Source organism: Lactuca serriola, chromosome 4 (assembly GCF_051521515.1).
Source record: "Lactuca serriola cultivar US96UC23 chromosome 4, Lser_US96UC23_V15, whole genome shotgun sequence".
NCBI lineage: Eukaryota > Viridiplantae > Streptophyta > Magnoliopsida > Asterales > Asteraceae > Lactuca > Lactuca serriola.
In genome coordinates, this window is record NC_136411.1 from 170,369,613 (window position 1) to 170,392,243 (window position 22,631).

Sequence of the window (22,631 nt, forward strand, 5' to 3'; positions counted from 1 at the left end):
ATATCATAGGTAAGCTCGGGGATGTATGGTCAGTCTTGGGAGTGGCATAGCCTGATCAACTATGATGTTCCAAAGAGTGATTAGCACATGCCCAAGAATGGTTGTGATATGGCAACAAGTATGAAAACATACCAACATTACCACAATGAGAACATTATAACAGAACCTAAGTCTAAAATACCATAGGGGTGTTTTGTGTTACTATAAGTACTTTATACTTGAGAACTAAAGCGGGATCTTCATTACCAAGTTGATAGTTACTAAGTGGATACACTACAGTTATATGTAACTAGGATGTTATAGACTTAGAATCGGTGAATTTTTTTGCTTTGCCCCTATTCCTTGTGAATTTGGAGTTGAGGTCACTTATTCGAAGGCCTATCATGTTTTGATTACATATAACAGGTATGCACTTTACAAATAGCGATGTAACTAATGAAGATTTCCTAAATAATTATCTAGATAGTTCGTCTAATAATTATTTTCTTACCCCAATTCTCGCGTAGATAACATGGCTGGATTCCATCCCCATGGCAACCTTTTCCTTCCGAACGAGGTTATTGCTGGGTGGTTTGGAGAAGAACCAGATAATGATCATCCGATTCCTATGAATGATCACCATGCTGAAGACCTTTCAGACGGTGTTATCTCCGAACCCGAGGTTGAGAGCTTACCCCAGGCATCTCCTTTTCCAATTCCTAACCCTCGTCCGACTTTTCATGGCCCGACGCCTCCATGGGTGGAATGTCTGGAAACATGGAGCGAAGATCAAGATCAACCTATGTCGTTCAATGGAGACCAAAGTTTCTACAACGTAAGTGAAGGGAGCTCAGCAGACAAAGTTCTACCAATTCTGATCCGTAGAGTTGCCCGAAACGAAATTCAGGGCATGACAGCTCTACAATGTATCGCAAAAGTGGATACAAATGGAGGAATGCATATGCTTTGCACCAGTCGCCTTGAACATGCTCGTGAGAGGTCTGAGAGAGACCATGAAACCCTGCTGCAAGCACTAGCACCAGAGAGTGTACGAAAGACACCTACTTGATGTGGAACGCCAACTGGCTGAACTGAGAGTTCACCAGAGGGATGACCGTCGCTAGTAGTAGATACTTTACTTTATATTCCTTGCAAGAAAGGAATCGTGTTTCTGTCTATGCCCAACGACATTTTCTATGAAACTATCTTGTACTGTAAGTACTTTTGGTTAGGTATTTATGTTGTCAAGAACTATCTTCGCTGGATATGATGTAAGAACTTTTTACAAGGTCATTTTCCCAAACTTGTACGTCATGAATATCAAAGATATTAACATTCGGCTAACTTCTGTGTCATCCTTTATTCAAATACTCTTATCATACTTTCATTACAGTCTATCTGAAACATGCTCTTGTCAAGTCATTGGACTATATCAATTGAACTCCGGAGACATCTCCAAGTCTCTTTTAATGGTTGGATCACGTTATTCACCAACCAACAATACCTCGGCTCGAACGAAAAACCTCTTGAGACCACTGCATGAGCTTACTTCTGATCTTTTCTAGGACTGCATCATAGGGATGTAGGTCGAACCTTCGTGAACATACTTCCATTCCAAACTAGGGCTGCATCATAGGGATGTAGGTCGAACCTTAGAGAACATACTTCTATTCTTTCCATGAGCGATCGAACTACGTCTAGGTTCAACCATCATCGCTCACAAATTCATTTTCTTTCGGTGTAACAGAATCATGTCGTCCAAGAAAAACGATCAGCCCATTAACCAAACACCAACTCTTCAGATTGATGCAGCTACCTTTCATGCTGTAGTCTCGGCTGCCGTGTCAGCTTTTTTGACCCACATGAACGCTAACAACGCAAGTGTTAGCGGGATTGTTAACAACAATACCAATCCAAGTAACAATAAAGCACCTCAACGAGAAACAAACTACCACAAAACCCCGAGTCCTAAAAACAAGAGTAACAAACAGAAGTCTTGGAATAAATCTAAGGACAAGTTGCTTCGAAGGGCGAACAGGAAACAACCACCAGTAACAACCTTCACAACCACGACATCAGTACCTCCTATTATCATCCCTTCGGGCATCCCAATTGTCGCTAACCCAGTCAAGCAATATGCTGGAAATCTCCCAAAATGCGTTCAATGCAGTTTTCACCACTTTAGACCTTGTGGGGAGATGCATTGCTCACACTGCAATAGAAAGGGTCACACCAAGCGTTACTGCAAGAGCCTAACAAGGCTGAACAACCAAGTACCCAACACCAGTGTAAACCAAGCTTGCTACGGTTGTGGCAAGGTAGGTCACTACAGAAAGAACTGCCCAGAGGCAGCAAATGCTGGCACAGACTAAAGTATGCTACCGACCACCACCGTAGGAGAGTCTACTCCGGACCCACGTTAATGTAATTTAGGCGTTTTGTTGTAACAGACTTATGAACCATCCCAAAACTAGTGCAACCAGAGTCTTATCTTTTGCGAGACCCCGTCCGTTTAGGGATGCTCGTGTTGCGTATACTTTTCTTTTGTAGTATACCTTGTTCGCGGCAATAGTCTTGTAGTAAATCTAAAAGTATAGTAACTCTGCTAGAGATTGCACTGTTATGTTTTGGTCTGTAATGCCTTATGTTCAAATCTAATGTCTTTAGTTTCCATATGATTCCGACTTTATCATATGACTTGAGTAAATTCGATCCTCGCAACACCAGCTCCATACGTACATCTCTTTCTCAGTAATCGTCTTTTAGCGAAGTCGTCATATCAGAACACCGAAGTACTCATACAAGGAGTACCTTATTGTTCTTTTCCTTTCCGAAGGAATCCCCACAGTATTACTCGTGCGGTACGTCATGTTCAATTCAAGGATTCATACGGTTGAACTATCACTGAAGAATGTATACATGAGAGTGATATATAATCAATGTTCTACAGGTTTAGAATTGATGATTCCACTTTAACTTCTTTTCCGTCGATGGGATTTAAGATTAAGGAAGAATCAGTTATTCGACTACCTTTTCAATCTTAAGTATATACGACTCGTATACACGAGATTGTGATCATGGAACCATGTATGAATTCTAATATGAACTTCAGGACGGAAACTATCCAAGAGTACGAGTAATTGCATTGGCATAGGAACAAATTTAGAACCCAGTATGAATCCTATAACCAGGTCGCCTTACAGTCTAAACACCTACGTAGATACAAGAACAGCCCGGACAACACAGCGAACTACTCAACAATAGAATTTGAAGACCAGGCTTCCCACCCTTGAGAGCTCCGGTCTTATTCTTACTAGAAGTCGACGGAGTGCATCATATGCACCTCGACGACCGGAGACTTCATTAAGATTTCCTTTAGAAATCGTTGTCTCTGCCTCGCATAGACGAGTTGATTGAACAAACACAGGGAAAGAGTTACTTTCAGAAATGGACCTGAGATCCGAATATCACCAATTCTAGTGTTAGGGGAGGATGTCCTAAAGACTACCCTCTGAACTCGATACGGACACTTCGAGTCCGTAGTGATACCCCTCGGATAGGACCAATACGCCCATAGTATTCATGAGCTAAATGAGTGGAGTACGCCTTTCTTACTGGGATCAGTTCGTCATTTCTCCATGTAATGACTTACTTATCTACCCTTGTCGTAAGAAAGAACCCATAGAAACATTACCCTCGGAGATACTTTTCGCAAATTTCTCTGAACATGAATTTTGGAATTAAGAGTCAAACTTCCTTAGACACACTATTAGTGATGTGGAATCCCAAGTGAGAGAAAGAACCTTTGGAATCCCAAGTGAGAGACCAAATTCTTTAAGAAACCTCACTCTAGGAATGGCTTAATACGCTTCGTAAAGTGTGGAAAGCTAAATCCAATATAGTTAGGACCTCTGAGATTCTTACCAGAATCGGTCCTGCATCTCTCAAACTAGACCTACTCCGCGAACCCACCCAAACACTTCTTACCCTTCGCGTCTCAATTTTTAAAACCATATCTATCCATTAGGACTTTCGTAAGCCCTCTCGACGAGATCGAGATTTACGAGATCCTCGCCTTCGTTTTAGAACTGTAGCGACCCTCGACCGAGTGGTCAAGCGGACGAAGCAACGTCATCGCCCGTTAGTGAAGGTTCGTTTGGATACCAACCGAGAACCCGATTTCACTTAGGAGCGCGAGAACCAATCGATTAGGAAGTTCATCTAACGACTCGATCACTTCTACTTACTTCCTTGCCTAAATTCTAATTTCGGGTCGAAATTCCCTTTAATAGGGGGATGATGTGACAACCTGAAATTTCCATTATGAACAAACCATATCAAGCCAATAGAAGTTAAAATAGTTACAGAGAAATTCCAGACTTTGGGTATACGTTTGAGTATTTTAGGTTTAACAGTTAAGGAGATATCAGGAGAGTGGATGCACTAGGGTTTTGTGCAACACTGTTATTCCAATACTCTATGATATTAGAGTTCATTTCGGGAATAAAATATTTTCTGCCAAAAATCTCAGGACTATATATAGAAATCTGAGCCATATTGATTCATTAGTTACATTTCCAACTTGAGAAAATCCATTTTCTCTCTCACGGATCTTCGGGTTTTTATCCCAAATCGTGAGTACCTCTCTCTAGTTGTATTATATAACATAGATTGTTCTTAATAACATCAAAATCATGTCAGAACAACAAGATTTGTGAGTTTACCGCCCAAGAACACCTTGGGGAGTAAACTCATTTTCAAGAGCCAAATGGTGTCTAGTCCTTCCTTAAGCCATGAAACTAGTTTGGACTTGTACACTAATGAGTTTAGGGACAAAAAACAACCTCAAAACACTAAGATCTGTGAGTTTACCACCCAAGATCACCTTGGGGAGTAAACTCCCTTTTAAGGGCCAAAGTGTACCCAATGTCCCTCCAAACCTTGGAAATGAACCTTGAGACTACCCATGACATGTTTAGACTTCCAAAACAAATATAATCAAGGGTTGAAAGTGAGTTCACAGCCAAGGAAGTTCTATGGCCGTGAACTTCATATTAAGGTGCCAAAATTCCCTAAACACCTTCATCAAGCCAAGAGACAAACATAGCACCTTACCTTGATGTGTCTAGGACCCAAAACAATAAAAATATCAACACCCATGAGTGTTTACAGCTGCAAACACATGACCAAATGGTCAATGGGTCGTGAACTCAAGTTAAGGGTGTTTTGATGCCACAAACACTTCCAAAGGCTTAGGCTTGAAATTAGAATCCTTCCTTATGACCTTTAGGACCCTCATAAACATAAATGGTGTTAGGTCCAGAAGGTCTTGTGTCTTGGGCTCGCTATTTAGTCCATTTAGTCTCCGGTATGGGCCTGTCCATCCGTGAATTATTTTATAGGGTTTTGTATTTATAGGTGCTTACATGCATCCTAGTACGTAAGATTTTGAAATTATTTTGTCAAGCATTTGATCTTTATATTTTGTAACCCTAATATCCTCTATAGCGGAAGTTCTTGATCGAGCTCTGCTGAGGATTGAATCAATTGAATCATTCGACATATTTAGATTCATTCTTGGGTTTTATATTGCTGTTTTTCGCTTTCATGATTTACCTATTTTAAGATCTAAACGATCAAAGAGTTTCTTAAACTCGTCAATTGGTATCAGAGCAGGAGGCTGTGTAATTCATACACATCTCTTCTGTGAAAGAAGTGATTAGGGTTTATTCCGCATTTACTGATATTTGTTGAGCCGTCACTCCATAATTGACGTATCTCATTATTTATTCGTCTTGTCCTAATATTACGTATTACAAGTCTGATCTTGCAACAAGTTAAACGATCAAGCATGGACGATTCTTAATCCAATCCTATCAACATCTCGAACAGTATAGGATCTACAACTAAGATTCCAATTCTCTACACTCAAGATTACAAGGTTTGGGCGCATCATTTCGAAGACTACGTCATTGGATCTGAAGATAATGGGTATCTAATATGGGAAGCTATTGTGTCTGGATCATTTGCTCATTCAGGAACATCCAGAATTATTAAAACTCAAAAGGAGTATAATGATTTGTTAAAAGATGTGAAAGATGTTGCTCAGGACGAAAAGGAGAAGTTTCAGTGCAACATCAAATCATTGAGACTAATTCGATTCGCTCTTCAATCTGACACGTTTAGATTGGTAAGTTCCTGCAGTATAGCTAAAGAAATCTGGGATCGGCTACGAGAGCTGTATTCCACAGATGAAGATTTGGAGCACTCAATTCAGACCTTGCTTCTGTCTAAGTTTGGAGAGTTCAAGCAAAATCCTGATGAGTCTGTTACACAGACATTTGATCGCTTCAATCATCTTCTCAGCAAGATGATCAAACATGATATTGAAAGGAAACTTATTGAACAAAAGGTCACTTTTCTGAATGGTTTAAGATCCGAATGGAGAGCTGTTGTGTCTATAGTTAAAGCACACGAGCAGTTCAAATCATACTCGCTGGCGAAACTAGTGGGAATTCTGAAATCCCAAGAAAAGATAGTGCTGCAAGAGAAGAGCGTGGTTTCTAGTCTGGGGTCTCTGGCACTGTTTTCCAAGGGTAAAAGTGTAGAAGAAGATGAAGATGATCTTAATCAGGGAGATCACGATCTGACAGCCGAAGACTATGCTTTAATGGTGTCAAATCCCAGAAGGTTTATCAAGAAAAAGTTTCCTTCCAACAAAAATCATAATTGGCAAGGAAGCTATAGTTCCGAAAGAGTAAAAGATGAACCAAAAGTTGAGGAGTCGAAAAAGGAAGCTAAGGGTGAAGCTGACTCTGGTGTCAGTTGCTTCTACTATGGGGGAAAGAATCACTATGCAAAGGATTGCGTGCTGAAGAAGATGGCTGAGAAAGACGAAAAGAAAGATGAAGAAGCAAGTCTTATGAAAAGACTGGAAGAAATAAAAAGGAAGAAGGCTGGCACTAATCCTTCTATGAATGCTCTTATTGTGCAGGGTTTGGCAGAGGATGACGAGTTCGGTGGCGTACAGGTGTGATCGACCGATTCAGAAGATGATGAGGTGAGAAAGCCTTCGCATGGAAAGGCTTATGTTGCAAAAGATGAAGAAACCAGTGGAAGATGTCTGATGGTGACTAACGTATCTCAGATGAGGGGATATAATACTGATGGTGGAAATGAAGAGGCCAAAGGAATGAGAGGACTTATGCTTCACAACAAAACCTCTCAGTGTGCAGATCGGTGAACTTGATGAACTGATCAAGAAGGTACAATCTGTTTTTATTACATTTAAAATTCCACAAAAATCATATGAAAAGGAATTAAATAACTTGAATTAAAGAATCTCAAATCTAGATAGTTGTTTAACTCAAACACGGGTCACAAATTCTAACCTAACTGACCAAATAAGCAGGGTGTCATCCAAGAGTGAGCAGCGAAGAATGTGGATTGAGCAGAAGGAGTTGGAGCTAATTAAGACTAGAGATGAAAACATTTATTTGCAAAGAGACAATTTGAAATTGTTAAAACAAAGGAATGTTTTTTGTTTAATCGCTAAAAGGCTTTATGCTAACATTACTCAACTGCATCTGAATTGTGAAATAGGCAGAAGATACATCGCATGATTCTACCCTTCCTTGAGTTTAAGGAGGATGAAATCGATGCGGAAGCATACAGCTGTGAAAGTGTTGTATCTTCCGATGATGTGAATCCCACTTATATGCATGGTCTGGACAGAATAGAATCTTTTATAAAGTCCAAAGACCATAAAGACATGTTTAAAAATCTTCTGGATGAAAATGATAAGCTGAAACTCATGACCGAAACCATATAGAAATTCGACTCATTGAGTACCAATTTATGTTCAGAAAACAAAATTGATGTTGAAAACGCATCTGAACTTAATGAGGACGATGATATGAGTGAAATTTCTGTAGAGGATGAAGTCAACTGTTTTGAGTTTGTCAAGAGCGAACCCGAAAACCACAAAATTCTGATTTCTGAACATTCTGTAGAATTCGCTCGCTTGTCCAAATCTAAGTCCCCAGTCCTTAAAGAAAAAGTTGTTGTATTTCAGAAGGTTAGAACTACTCCCAATCAGGTGTATAAAGTCACAGGAGTAACCTTACATCAAACAGCTGAACTCACTGCCATGGTGAACGAAGATAATGCAAGTGGCTGTGATGAGTTTTTCTGGTCAGCTCCCATAGAAAATGCAGATGAAACGGTTGGTCTGTCGGAGCGAACATCTTGGAAGACCAAAGGAAGATATGTGCCAGAACCGCTGAATAAGCCTACCAACTTTGACATACCTGGTACAAGTGGCACAAAAGAAATTCTTGTAGAAGAAGTCACCTCCACAAGCGAATCCTCATCTATGAAAAGTGAACCGGCTGCCAAGAAGCTGAAACAAAAAGCCAATACCTACAGACAATCGAAACAGGTGAAAAATCAAAAGCAGCAGAGAAATCTTAGATACAAGAAAAATCTCTCAGAGCGAAAGCAGTTTTGGCGCTCTCAAAATCCTCACTAATCTTACCATGATAAAGATTCTAAGTCAGACAGAAAGACTTTCGGGTCAAATGAAGAACATAACCAAAAGGATAGGTTCGGTCCCGAAAGCAACAACAACCGAAGAGTTGATTTTCGTCCGCCAAATAACAACAGCCAAAGAATTGATTTTAGTCCATCAAGTTTTTATAATAAAAGACCAAGTTTTGGATCACCAGCCAACAACACTCAAAATTCTAACTTCGGCTCATCATCGAGCGGCTACCGAAGGTCCAGGTTCGGTCCCTCTAATGACCATAAACGAAAGGGTCATTTCGAACCTCAAGTCAGGAAAAACTCTCATTCTAAATTCTCTTTCTCTAATTCTTCTCATTCTAAACCCTCTTCTAAACCCAATTCAGTTCCTACACAAAATTCAAGATCATCAACGAACTTGAAAGGAACAACGAAGATTTCCTCAGTCAAGGAGGACCGGAAGCAGACTAGTGCCCAAACACCATAATTTGAATCCAAAACACCTGTAGCTAATTCTAACAAAATCAAAGTGTTTACTATTAAAAGAAAAGATCAAACAACCTTAGTAAAACGAACATATCTTGTTGATGTTTCTCTTACTATTCCTGTTCCCGTGAAAGGCTCACGTGAACCCAAGAAACTTTGGGTTCCTAAATTTCCTTAATTTTTGCAGGTTATTAGTGACGAGCAGTTTGACAAAGAATGGTACATTGACAGTGGATGCTCATGTCACATGACAGGAAGGAAGGAGGAGTTAAGGGTGTTTCGATCACTTCAAAATGGTGGCAATGTCAAGTTCGGTAACAACTCCTATGGAACGATAAAGGGTTTTGGGATGATAACCAATGGAGACTTCACAATAAGAAAGGTGACATACGTAGAAAGATTGCATCATAATCTCATCAGTGTATCTCAACTGGTGGGTGGTACCGGTCTCAAAGTATCATTTGACGATGAAGGTTCAGAGATTATAAAGAAGAAATCCAACAAGGTCATTCTCAAATCAGATCGAAAAGGCGAAATGTTCCTTTGAATCTCAGACCAATCAAAGGAAATCCAACCATATGTCTTTTGTCCAAAGCTCATTCTGATGAAAGGTGGTTGTGGCACCGAAGGCTCTCTCATATCAACTTCAAAGACATCAACAAGATTGTCACCGGAGGTCATGCTCGGGGTCTTCCATTGCTCAAGTTTGATCGAGAACACTTGTGTGCTGCATGCGAAATGGCAAAACAAAGTCGTCAAAGTCACCCATCAATTATAAACACAAAAGTTGTTGAACCACTTGAGTTGCTTCACATCGACTTGTGTGGTCCATCATCAATCGAGAGCATTGGCAGTAGCAAGTACATTCTTGCTGTTTGTGATGATTTATCACGTTTTACATGGGTATTCATTCTGAAGCACAAATCTGAGGCCACTTCTAAGCTAAAGATGTTTATCAAGCAGGTTGAAGTGCAACTGAGAAAAGTCGTTCGAAACATTAGGAGCGACAATGGACTGGAATTCAAGAACAAAGAATTCGAAAACTTTTTGGCAGAAAAAGGAACCAGTCATAACTTCTCAGCCCCTTACACGCCTCAAAAGAATGGTATTGTCGAAAGGCGAAACCGATCCTTGTGTGAGGCGGCCCGAACTATGCTAAGTTTTGCTTCTCTTCCATTATATTTCTGGGCTGATGCTATTGTTGCAGCATGTTTTACGCAGAATAGGTCTTATCTCAACAAGCATTTCTCTCTCACTCCTTATGAGATCATCAATAACAGGAAGCCGAACGTAAAATTCTTCCATGTGTTCGGTTCACGGTGCTTCATCTTCAACTCCAAAGAACATCGTAACAAATTTGATGCTAAAGCTGACGAAAGAATTTTTCTGGGATATTCTCTTACTTCAATAGCATACCGGGTTTTAAATAAGCGTTCTAGAAAGATTGAAGAAACCTATTATGTGACTTTCGATGAGAGCTACGTCAAGAAGCTAAAGACTACAGAAGAAGCAATTGGAGAGATTTTCTCTCAAACAGGTCAAGTCACAGCCATGATTGCTAATTTATTTGATCAGTTCGTAGACCAGTTCGATGAACTTGAGAAAGCCACTCTCTCGGAAGCCAAGGCGGCAGACAACAAAATCGATCATCTGAAGCAGATTGTCGAAGATGCAGCCAAACAAATGGGAGAAGGAGAACAAGTTCGAAACGAACCTCCTGAGCACGGCACTTCAGTTGAGGGGGAGAATCTATTTCTTCAAATCAATCGAACTAACACTTTCAGGGGGAGAATTCCATTCCTGTAGCACCCGAAAGCCCAGCTACACCCGAAAGTCCTGTAGCACCCGAAAGCCCAGCTACACCCGAAAGTCCTGTAGCACCCGAAAGCCCTGCTACACCCGAAAGTCCAATAGCACCCGACAGACCGACTACACCTGAGAGTTCTGTTGCACCCGAAGGTCCGAACCAACCTGAAAATCCAAATGTTTCATCATCAGTCTTGGGGGAGAATTCTGATATCTTCTATGATGACGATAGTCAATCTGAATTCGAAGAAATGGTCAACGCCTAATTGGATGCATCCTATGATCCAAACTATCCTCCCCTCATTAAATGGACCATAGATCATCCTGTATCTCAGATAGTGGGTAATGTATCTGAAAAGGTCCTGACCCGATCCCAAGTGAAGGCAAAGCAAACCTCCCTATTCTCCAAAGTAGAGTTCTGCATGTATAATTCCTTCATATCCAAAGTTGAGCCGAAGACCGTCAATACTGCTCTTGATCATTCTGATTGGGTTCAGGCCATGCAAGATGAACTCAATGAGTTTGAAAGAAACAAGGTATGGCGCCTCATTCCAACACCTAAAGATGCCTCAGTCGTTGGTCTCAAATGGGTATTCAGAAACAAAATGGACGAGGGTAATGTGATTCGAAATAAAGCTCGTCTTGTGGTGAAAGGATACTGCCAGGAAGAAGGAATTGATTACGAAGAAACATTTGCTCCGGTAGCAAGGCTGGAATCTGTTCGAATATTTCTTGCCTACGCTGCACACAAGAACTTCGAGGTCTACCAAATGGATGTGAAATGTGCCTTTCTGAATGGAGAACTTGAAGAAACGGTTTACGTGGAGCAACCTCTAGGTTTTGTGAATGAAAAGCATCCAAATCACTGTTACATTCTAGACAAAGAAGTTTATGGTCTGAAACAAGCACCTAGGGCATGGTATGAAGCACTAACTAAGTTCTTAAAGATGTCTAAATTCAAACAAGGTTCGGTTGACCCAACCTTCTTTCGAAAGAAGGAAGGTAACCACCTTATGATAGTTCAAATCTATGTCGATGATATCATCTTTGGCTCAACAAATCCTAGCTTAACAGCTGAATTCAGAAAGCTGATGGAGACTAAATTTGAAATGAGCTCAATGGGTCCGATTAACTTTTTCCTTGGTTTAAACATTAGACAGGGACCCGAAGGCATCTTTATCAACCTGGAAGCATATACCAAGAATCTTCTTGCTAAATTCGACATGATGGGAGATTCAAAGGTCAAAGTTCCAATGGCGTTCAGCACCAAACTCACACCATCCTTGGAAAAACCGGCAGTTGATATAACGCTATATCGCCAAATGATTATTTCCCTGATGTACCTCACAGCCAGCAGGCCCGAGATAATGTTTTCTATGTGTTATTGTGCTAGGTTTCAGGCGAATCCTCGTGAACCACACATGCTAGCAGTGAAAAACATACTCCGGTATATGAAGCGAACCACCTCCCTTGGTCTCTGGTATCCATCAAACTCAAGTTTCTTTGTTCAAGCTTACTCAGATGCAGACCTTGGAGGATGTGGTTTAGACAGTAAAAGCACTACAGGAGGATGTCAATTCCTCGACGGAAAATTGGTGAGCTGGCAATCTAAGAAACAAACATGTGTTTCACTGTCTACAGCCGAAGCGGAATATATTGCAGCCGCTTCTTGCACATCTCAAGTGATTTGGATCCAAAGTCAACTCCGTGATTATGGACTCAATATGAAAAAGATCGCACTATATTGTGACTCAGAAAGTGCAATTAGGATCTGTCATAACCCAGTGCAACATTCCAAAACTAAACACATTGCATTGAGGTATCACTTCATTAAAGATCACGTAGAAGACGGAAATGTAGAAATTCATTTTGTTTGAACTTCTGATCAACTGGCTAACATCTTCACCAAAGCTCTTCCTGAAGCAACTTTCAATAAAATTCTACAAGGGCTAGGTATGATGGAATTGGAGTCAGTAACAAAAACTACTTCTCAAAACTAAAAGTTGGAAGCGAAATGAACCGAACGTTCGGGTTCGGTTCGCGTGAGTGCCGAAATGAACCGAGCGCTCGGGTTCGGTCCTATTCTCTTATCTTCGCTTATCACTTAAAGGTAGCTTCTTTGGTTGTAAACTTTCTGTACTCTTATTTCTCATTTCTTTCTTTCTTTTTCAAAGTTTTTTTAACCGAAATGCACCGAGCGTTCGGTCTATTTCGGGTTCGGTTCCAAAGTTTTTTTTATTTTTTCTTTCTTTAACTCAAAAACTCCAAAAATATTTGTTTGCTTGTGTACGTTAATTTTTATTTGTGGATAATTGTGGAGAAATTCTTGTTCTTACGTTTTTAATAGTTAAGTGTCCCTAGAAGCATGCTGATGTATGTGTCCAAAGCCTCACCTGATTCTAAATAATAGCCTTACTGACTTGGTATATACAACCCTTGTCTTCCCAATTAGGCTTTTATATTTATTCTAATCATGAGCTACCTTACTCTCTTCTCACATGAGATAAGAGTTTTCTGCTTGGTCCTTATTTTAACAGCAGAGGTACTTTGGTTTCTTTACACCATCTCTAATAGTTTTCTCCATCCTATTCGCCTCATACACGTAACCCTTGAGACTCTCAGTAATTACCACTGAGGTTTATGGTTACAAAATTTATGTGTTCATGATCTTAGCTATGTGCCACTACGTGCTAAGTGAAACCCACAATTCAATACCTACTATGCATTGACGGTGAACAATTAAATTTGCTCTAGGTTGCACAAAAGAATTGACGAATTCATCCATGTGGCTGTACCTTGAAATCTCTGAATTTTCTCTTTGTGTGATTCCTATGAACTTGTTAAATCCCATAATATTTCTTCCCTTGGAATCGAGTTTCTATTTTTTTTTTTTTGAGATTTCACCTAAAAGTATTTTCAAACTGCCACTTAAAATCTCTTCACACCTACTTGTTCCACAGACTACATTGGTCTCACAAGTACTTCAGTCGATTTCTGTCTTATGTCAAGATCAGGAATTCTGCACTGAAGTGAAAGCCACCCAAATTAGCCTTATTAAAAGATACCTTTCAACACTTCTTAATAAGTGTCTGATCGTAATTCAACGGGAAACCAAACAAACACATTAAGGTCTCTCTTGACTTTGAAGGAAGAGATTCGTGCCCGGGATCCATTGTTTCGTGTCTTTATTGACATCACTATTTCCCACATATGTGTTGCTTTATTTCTTTTTCTTTTACACACTATGCACGAAAATCTTTTTGATTTTCCATAATTCTGGTTTCATTACTTACAAGTTTTTTTTGCTATGGAATTTGAGGTTACAAAAGAGATGTAGCTCACAATGTTACACGTGGTTATTTTGCTTTATGACGACAGCTCACTCTAAAGGTATAAGTTGTTGACTCAGCCGAAAGTGCAATCGTTTTGATATTTCAAACGACGCTTGATGGGAAGGCGTGTGAAATGGAACCGTTTTTGACATTTCAAACGGCGCCTGATGGGAAGGCATATGAAACGGGACAGTTTTTCTCTCTCATGCATAATCATCGGGGCTCTAAACTGTCACGCGTCAATGACCTAAGGAAACTCTTCGTTTTTCCCTTGAAGATTTGGGAACATATTTTTCTCTCTCTTCTCACCACGGTATAAAAGGTAATTTCTACCATAATTTACCTCTTTACTGCACCAAACCTTCAGAGAGCAATAAAAGCTTCGTTTCTTCTACTATTCATCATCTCTCCCAATTTTTTCTCTTCAATGGCGGACTCATCATCAGTTCATGCTACTTCTCACATTCTGCCAATCCGTCCTCAACAAAGCTTGATTATCGACCTCAGTCCTCAAGTTTACGATGCATTCATGTTTCCAATCATGGAATGTCTCAAGTATTCGCCGCTGGTTCCAACTCTCACCAAGGTCGAAACAGTTCAAATGGAGTGTCTCTCGCAAATATTCTCCATAGCCCACTATGACAATTCTGTCGATCGAATCTTCTTCGACATTCTTGATCACAAGACCTCCATCTCCAAGCAGTGATTATGTTCGCTTTTAGGGTTTGAACCCGATGAATCTAGGGTTAACCCTGAATCCATCCCAGTGGGACAGTTGTTTTCCATTTTTTATAACATGGGATACACTGAAATTCTGACGACGGTGACCAAATTCAAGAAATCTTGCCTACCTCCTCAGTGGAACGACTTCATCACCGTCTTGTTCAAGAGGCTATCAGAATGAAGTGCAGGTTCAGACGGGGCGAGTCGTCTGTTTATGACCATTCTTTATGGGTTGTATCACGGCATCAACCTTGATTATGGGTCAGTTTTATGGCAGCAGCTAATTCAAAGTCTAGCGTCTACATCTCGCCATTCAGAGATCTCCTATGCCAGATTCTGGACGCTGGTCGCAAAGTGGGTGATGGACAAGTATCACATTCCAATTGTTGCTGATTCTCCACTTTCTTCGATAGGTACTTTCCACACTACGAAGATTATCGTCTTTGATTCCTCTAAATTTCAGTTTATTGGCTCAATCCCTGAGTCAATGTATGGGGATGTTCCAAGCGACAGCCGGATCATCAGAACTTACAAGGAGTTTCGTCGCTCTGGTCCTAGAGAGCTCACTCCTGACATGATTCAATCAATTCATGATGCTGATCGGCCTGCTCCCAGGGGAAAGAAGAATGACATGGGAAAAGACAAGAAGGTTGTCAAAGGAGCGAAAGGTCCTTCTCCGAAGAAACGTAAACCCTCCAAAGCAGCTCAATCTCCTCCACTAAAGAAGAGGAAGACTCAACCTAGGCGAAAGCTTATTCTAGCCTCCTCCTCCAGTGAATCTGAGGAAGAGAGTTCAGACTCCGAAGAGTCCCTATGTGGTAACACTCCTCCACGTTCGCCTACCCCTGAGGTACATGTTTCCACTAGAAATGTCTCTCCTCCCCCAATCTCCATCTCTATTTCCATTCCCCCCATAACCTCCACTACTCAAATACCACCCACCTCTATCCCTGTACCACCTCCCATTTTTACTGAAGCTACCACAACAACCACCGCTGGGGTTAGAACCAACGTATCTGATACGGGGGCTCCTACTTCAGCACCCGAAACCACTCCCACTACTGAACATACATCCGCACCCGAACCCACTTCCACAACCGAGCCTCCACCCTCACCATCTCCCTCATCTCCTGCTCACTCAACAGACAATGAAGAACCTTTTCTTGGTGGAGAGAACATGACATTTGACTCGGTCTATTACAATCCGTATCAAATGCAGAGTGATGATGACGATGATGCTCCAGTCACAAAGAAGCATCTCAAGGAGCTTCATGAGAAAATTGATTCTCTCATTGGTTCCTCCTTTTCTTCCTCACAGTCTACCATCTCAGAGGCTGCTATTCAGGGGATTGTTGATACGTTTACTAAGGCTCATGAAGCCTCTATCAACTCTGCCGCTGCCGCTATTGACGCCTCCAGCAAGGCGTGTGCTGCTACGACCGAAAAAGTCAAAAAACTATTTGATAACGCCACTTCTCTTTTACAGTCTTTACAGGGAATTGCTGACTCCAATGGAGAGAGGCTTGACTCTCTTCTCAACAAGCTGGCTACCTCAGTTGCCTCAGAACTGCAGTCATTTGCCAGTCTTCGTCAAACTCTCAATGATGACAACACATCGTTTAAGGCGACTATTGAGGAGCGCCTGACTAAGCTGCATGAAGACCTAGCTGCCGAGAACTCAGTAATGGACGCTCTCGCTCGTAAGACCACTACTCTCAAGGTCAAGAGTCTTCAGCTTTTCCATACTCAAAAGGAAGTTGAATCTCTTCAATCTGAGCGAGAAGTTATTTCTTCATGTGTTTCGGATGTCCATGCCGCCCTTTCCAACATCATTGAAGCCCATGATCCAATTCTGAACTACTCAGTGAGGCGCACTCTTGCAGAAAGGATTGCTCCTGCCCTTGCTCTCTTAAGCAAACTTGAAGGGCTCCTGGAGTTCGTGTTCAATCTGAAACAAGGGGGAGAAGATGTGTCTCAGTCCCAACCGCCTCCCACTTCTACAGCAACTAAAGCAACCGAACCTCCTCCAGCAGGTCAAGCCTCAGGTTAGGCTGTCAAACACAAAGGAAAGAAAATTGCTGAAGACAGTGATGATGATGATAAAGAGACGATTGCAGATCTCTTAAAGAAACAAGGCCATGATAAAGATGCTGACATGAGCGCTTGTGTTGCCAGAGAGGCTGAGGCGACCGAAAGGAAAATGAAGGAGGCTCATGACCTTCTTGAGAGTAGGAAAACTCTTTTTCCTCCGTGGACTCTTGAGAAGCTTTTGAAAGAGGCTATTGAAACTCCCAACATTATTTTGGCTCGAACCAGTGATTTCATTGGATCGTATCAACTCTGTCGATTCTCAATTCGACATGCCACTGACCCGAAAAGCCTTCATCTTTCATGCCTTTGTGTAACGACCCAAAAATCACGACTAAAAATTTCTTTTAAAACATTACTAAAACCATATTTAAAAAACTATATCATAAGTCATAACATAATTTTTAGAGTATTAATTCAAAACATAATCTCATTATTAGAGTCAAACATTCCCAGGCTAACTGACCATGGTATGTGCACTACAATCTTCCCGAGCTCCTCTTTTGAAAAATGAGTACCTGAAACCAAAACTGAAAACCGTAAGCACGAAGCTTAATGAGCTCCCCGAATCTACCACATACCATGCAATAACATATAAAGCACATACTGGGCCTTGCCCACTACATCGGACCGAGGTCCGGACTAACTGGGGCCTTGCCCCCTGCATCGGACCGAAGTCCGGAAACTGACTGGGACCTTGTCCCCTGCATCAGACCGAAGTCCGGACTAACTGGGGCCTTGCCCCCTCCATCGGACCGAAGTCCGGAAACTGACTGGGACCTTGTCCCATGCATCGGACCGAAGTCCGGACTAACTGACTAATATCTTGTCCCCTGCATCGGACCGAAGTCCGGACTAACTGGGGCCTTACCCCCTGCATCGGACCGAAGTCCGGAACTAACTGAACATCACATAACATAAATATATCAACTAGCATGAACACACATATAATGCATACTGCATCGGGCCGTAGCCCGGAACACATAACACATAAATCCTGTCTGAGCCACGAAGGTATCAAACATACTGACTACTGCATCAGATCAAAATCTGAAAACTACTGCTAGCTAAACGGGCCGACATTGTGGCCTTAGACCCGTTCCTACTGGAAGGAAACTCACCTGAACTGCTGAGCTCTGCCGATAATCCTCTAACTGCTGATCGACAATCCCCTGAGTCGCTGCTCCTCCAGCTCTCCGAGCTACCAATATCAATATGACACTTAGTCTGACAGTCCTCCAAAAGTCAACAAGGTCAACTCTGGTCAAAGTCAACCTTCCAGGTCAACCCTACTCGCCGAGTCCACCTAATGACTCGTCGAGTTCATATGCTCAGGGTCTTTCTATTCGCGACTCGACTCGCCGAGTCCAACTATTTCTGAGTCTTGACCTGTCCAACTCGCTGAGTCTCCATCCGACTCACTGATTCGAATCTCAACTCGAAGGGATTGGGGTTTCGCGACCTGACTCGCCGAGTCCACTAATAGACTCGCTGAGTCCAAGGCAATCTTCAACCAACTCATCAAGTTGTTCTTCCAACTCGCCGAGTTCATGCTTAACTTCATCCGACTCGACGAGTTGTTCATCCCACTCGTCGAGTTCCTCCTCATCTTCATGCTACTCGCCGAGTCCATTCAGATCTTCATACATGCAGAGGACTTTTGAGTCATGCATGGACTCCAAACTGTAGATCCACTCTTTTAAAGCCTATTACTTACGTAAAGTGGAAAACATTACGTGTAGCTAATGAGATCTAGGCTCAAATCACTATAAACTAGGGTTTGAGACAAAGGGGCTTAACAATCAACCCATAGACTGATGCTTTATGATTCTCTAGGCGAAGATACACATAGATCAGAAGTAGCAACTTCAGATCTGGGCTTCTAACTCGAAATGGTTCATAAACTTGTCCTAAAAGCCCCAAATCCCATGATAAAGGTTGATCTATATGCAAAAGAGGTAAGGTAGCGACTCATTACCTTCAAAAGCTCTGGAAGACCTCACAAACTCTGGATCTACTGCCAATTCTTGAGTCCCCAAAGTGTGCCTTCCTCCTTCTTCCTTCAAATCACCCAAATTGGGAAGAAAGCTTGATTGAGCAACAATGGAGGCTTAGGGTTTCTGGTTCAGGAGTATAGGGCCGCAAATGAGCCCTAGGGAAGAGATTAAGATGCTTAAATAGGGTACCAAGTCCCGAAATTAGGGTTTCCCAACCCAGACCTGACTCGTCGAGTCCACTTGCCGACTCGCCGAGTCGGTCACTTGCTTTACACCTGGATCCCGCTCCGACTCGCCGAGTTCCTCTCTGGACTCGACGAGTCAACCCTCTTTAACTTAGGGTTTTTCCTTTCCTTTCTTGACCTTTCTGATTTTGGGTGTTACAACTCTCCCCCACTTAAACTAAACTTCGTCCTCGAAGTTTGCTATGGTCAACTGTCCTGCGAACTGCCTCCAACTCTCTGTCTGGGAAAACTAACACCCTTTCGTCCATCACTCTAGCCACTCACAGTGCTGGTCACTACTGTTGGTACATACTGAATCCTTCTCTTTTCCATAATTTCCTCAACGTTACTTCCTCCGACTGAAAATCCTGTTGCCCCTCATCCGCCTACCGGATGCACTGAGACTACCCAGGTCTAACTAATCTGTCGATATCTGAGTTACCGGACTCCCACCGGTCACTACACTCCATCGCAATCTCCTAGTCGCTCCCAACGACTCCTGAAGATACTTCGACTATCTATAACTGTTCTATCCATTCTGCCATCCATACTGAATCGATGCTGCTGGAACCAGCCTACTTACCTCTCATTTGACTACTCAATTCCTACTAACTCGAGCCTCCCATCCTAAAAGAAAAGCTACCTGCCTAGCTATCCTTACATATCACTTATACTTGGCAGAAGGCTTAACTGATCCTGCTGAGAGGGACTTGCCATTTCCAAGTCAACCAACTATACCGTCAGCACTTGCATTCCAACACAAATACTAATATTGTCCAAAACTCTGAAACTATCCAAACACTGAACTGCCTGCAATACTGAACATGCCTGAAACTCTAAACTGTCTGAAACACTGAACTGACTGCAACACTGAACTGCCTGAAACACTGAACTGACTGAAACACTAAGCTGCCTGAAACACTGAACTGACTGAAACACTGAGCTGCCTGAAACACTGAACTGCCTGAAACACTGAACTGACAGGTGGCTGCTTCTCAAATATCTCGAGACCCTCCTGGTCTCCAGTTATTCGTCGGTTATTTGCAACACTGAGTTCCAACTCAAATGTGGAGTCAAAGGACTCCTCACTTAGTCGCTCCCACGACTTCTGAACGAAATCTTTCTCTGGAACTAGTTTCCACTAGTTATCCTGTCACTGTGGTTCTAATAACCTTCCGATCCAACCGATCGGGTCCATACGTCACATCCTGACATCATCACTTCCACAACTAACAACATGATGGCTCCCAGACTGACAGTAGCCCTTAACATACCCAAACCCCAACGGTCCACTGCTACTCTGATCTCATAACTGATGTGACGATCTATAGCCAAATTGCTAACTTAGCCATAACTGAACCATTTGGGAAATCCGAAATCTAACCTGTAGATTCCCATATCCTCACTACTGCACCCGAACGGGCGGGAACTACTGCTTTCCCGCGTCCAACAACGCGCTCATGCTGCCTACCAATCTGATAAAGGCCACGGCTACACCCGCGGACTTACAACTCTCTAATACTATCTGGCTGCTAATGAATGCTACGACTACCCCCGTAGACTTACAACACTCCACTACTATCTGCCTGCTAGTGAATGCTACAGCTACCCCCGTAGGCTTAGAACACTACTAATACTATCTGACTGCTAGTGAATGTTACGGCTACCCCCGTAGACTTACAACACCACTACTACTATCTGACTGCTAGTGAATGCTACGGCTACCCCCGCAGACTTACAACACTCTACTACTTTCTGACTGCTAGTGAATGCTACGGCTACCCCCGCAGACATACAACACTCTACTACTTTCTGACTGCTAGTGAATGCTACGGCTACCCCCGTAGACTTACAACACTCTACTACTTTCTGATGACATCCTGACTATCCCTAGTCCTGTTAGGGATTCCTCATCCTGATTTTTCAAAACCAACCATCAGTCTTTGAATACTGCATCAACCTCGACATCTTATATCCTTGATATACTTAGCGCTTCGTCGAGGAATTCTTTGGATTGGTTCCCAAACCAACCGTCTACTAATCCGGATACAAGAAGCTATTGTTGGGAAGTTTCCAAACTCCCAACTCCTGAATCTACACAATTCTGCATGTTGAACCTGTCACTGGCTACTAATACGAAAGCATCTCTTGCTAACCGTTCTCAGGATCCTCATTCCGACTCACTTGAGCCCTATATGTGGTCCTCCAATCCTGGATTCCCAACCAGCTTCTAACCCTCTCGATTACATGAACTAACTGTTGGGAAGGTCCTTAAACTCCCAATTCTGAACTTCTCAATCCATCAATCACTATGCTACTATCTTTTCTTCTCAGAGGCCGCGCACTCATTCTGGGTCAACGTGGCTCTTATCCTTGTATACCCGGAGGGTTCTCCCCACTTGGATTCGGCTAATTCCTTACTGCTCACTAGTCGAAAGGATTCCCAACCTCCCTTCCATTAAAAGGGCGATATGCTGTCCGCCAACGTTTACCCTTGCCAGAGCTCCAACTAACTCTTATCAGATCCGCACCCTTCTTGCTTTCTGACTGAGCACCCTTCGATCCTTAACTATATTTGCTTTAGGGACTACATCTCGAGAACCTGCGTTTGGGGTGCACATCCCCAACCTACTTCCTTACTGACCGCTAGCTACTCCACTAAAAACTCTGGATTATCACTACTCAGAATATAACTGATCATTACTCGACTGACGCCTTCCGCAAGTAGTAAGGCATTATTGAATCTTACACATACATGTTACAGTCACTGCATCTAAAGTAACCTGATCTAGAGGGAACGACCTCCAATTCACCATTCTAATCTCATGGTATGCTGATGGCATAACACTCCGTCACAAGTAGGTAATATAATACCCCCAACACATATACTTATTGATATCAATGCAACAACATAACAAATAATAACATGAATAATAATTGACAGGGAGGTAAAAGATACATACCTCCGTCACTTAGCATTGCTCGAATCCTTGCTGAAATCAACCGGAAAACTCGGCTCCGAGCTGTGGGCGCCCTTGCCCGGCCTCGGCAACCACTAGCGGTACTTGAAGTCCCAAGGGCAGGAGCTGGCATATGCGCTGCTATATACAAACTCGGACAGTGGGCCTTCTTGTGGCCCCTCTGACTGCAATGGAAACATATCGGATCAAGTCCATGGACGATGGTAACAGTGCAATCTCTGCTAAAATGGCCAATCTGGCCGCACTTGAAACATCCAGCATCACCACCACTTCTACGCCTGCATTTACCCATGTGCGTCCTACCACACTTCCCGCATCGACTGTGGCTCTGATAGTTCCTCGTCCTCAAATCCGACCCCTTGGGCCTCTTGCCCGAACCTGCGGCTTCCTGAGTCTCATCCGTTTTCCTCTTCCTTTTCGATTCCCTGCCCGCCTCTCGTTCCTGCGTTCCCTTGTCGACACCGCCCGTCGACTGAACAACAGCTATCTGAT